We start from the raw sequence: 1,234 nt of genomic DNA on the forward strand, positions 1-1,234 counted from the left end.
TATTCAGGGGTTATCTGTGGCCTTAATACTTAGGTGAGTTTGTGTTTTGATCTTTCTTATGCTTTCTGATTGCCTCCAGGTAGATGTGCTGAGGAAATGAGCTTCCCTTTTCACTCTTCTTCTTGAGAAATTTCAAGATGCTACTCTTGGTCATTTTGATGTAACTTAGGATTTATTTTTCAGCCTATTTCTGTTTTTGTCTGCCTGTCCCACTCCACAATACCCATTCAGTCCTTTTTTCTAGTTCTAAACAGTTCAGTGCTGGCTGTGGCCGCTTCAAGTGCGAACTGTCTCTTTAAATTTCAAGGAGCTCTGTGCGCATACGTGTAGTAGAACCTCCCAGAGTGAGGCTGGGGTGTCCACCAGCTCAGGCACCCCTATAGTCACCAGAATGGAGGTGTGTAGACAGCAAGGGACCAATGAACAGATACCAAAAGAAAAGACTGTCCACACCTTTATCTCCGCGGTTTTGTGAGGCGTCTGTAGCTGCTCTGATCCTTCGCTTGGTGTCTCCCAGGATGGTGGCTTCTACAGGAGCTGAGCGTCTTGAACGAGAAAGTAATGGATTTCTTGCTTCTGCCACAATTTCCCCTATTGTAAGCCTTCCAACCTTCCAAATACTCCTTTATATGTGGTTGAGAGCTCTAGGACCATCCCCTGAGCCTTCTTGGTGTCCTGTATTCTGAACCCCTTTCCTTGTGGTTGTACCTGTGTGTTGTGTTCAGTCCTCACACCTGTGGTCCTGAGCCACTTTCCTTATGATATTACCTGTGTTTTGTGTTTAGTTCTCACTCCTGTGGTCCTGAGACCCTTTCCTTGTGGTTGTACCTGTGTGTTGTGTTCAGTCCTCACACCTGTGGTCCTGAGACCCTTTCCTTGTTGTTGTACCTGTGTGTTGTGTGCAGTGGCTTCCTACGTAGCATCCCTAACACAATTTTATGTAACCACCATCTGTCAGTCCTCATGGAAGCAGTTTCCGTAAACTGCTTAGTCATCTTTGCCAAAATGCTTACACGGCAAAATGTGGACTAAAGTCTTTCCTGTTCAGTGAAGTATTTTGTTCCCTAATAGTCCCTTTTCTTTTCCTTTCAACTTGTGAACTGGGCTTCCATTACTGCATCAGTTTCTTGCAACCGCAATGAAAAAGAAAAATTATTCAGAGAATACATGAAGAAGGATATCTGGTGCTCCATGTTTGAAGATGCGGCCATATCCTACAGCGGTGGAAACCAGC

At 44.9% G+C, this 1,234-nt stretch overlaps 1 pseudogene; it reads left to right on the plus strand.

The window, feature by feature from the left end:
• Window positions 1–600, plus strand: part of LOC102824452 — an 18,955-nt pseudogene extending 18,355 nt beyond the window's left edge.
• Window positions 601–1,234: the final 634 nt, after the last annotated feature.

This window comes from Chrysochloris asiatica, unplaced genomic scaffold (assembly GCF_000296735.1).
Source record: "Chrysochloris asiatica unplaced genomic scaffold, ChrAsi1.0 scaffold00500, whole genome shotgun sequence".
Lineage (NCBI taxonomy): Eukaryota > Metazoa > Chordata > Mammalia > Afrosoricida > Chrysochloridae > Chrysochloris > Chrysochloris asiatica.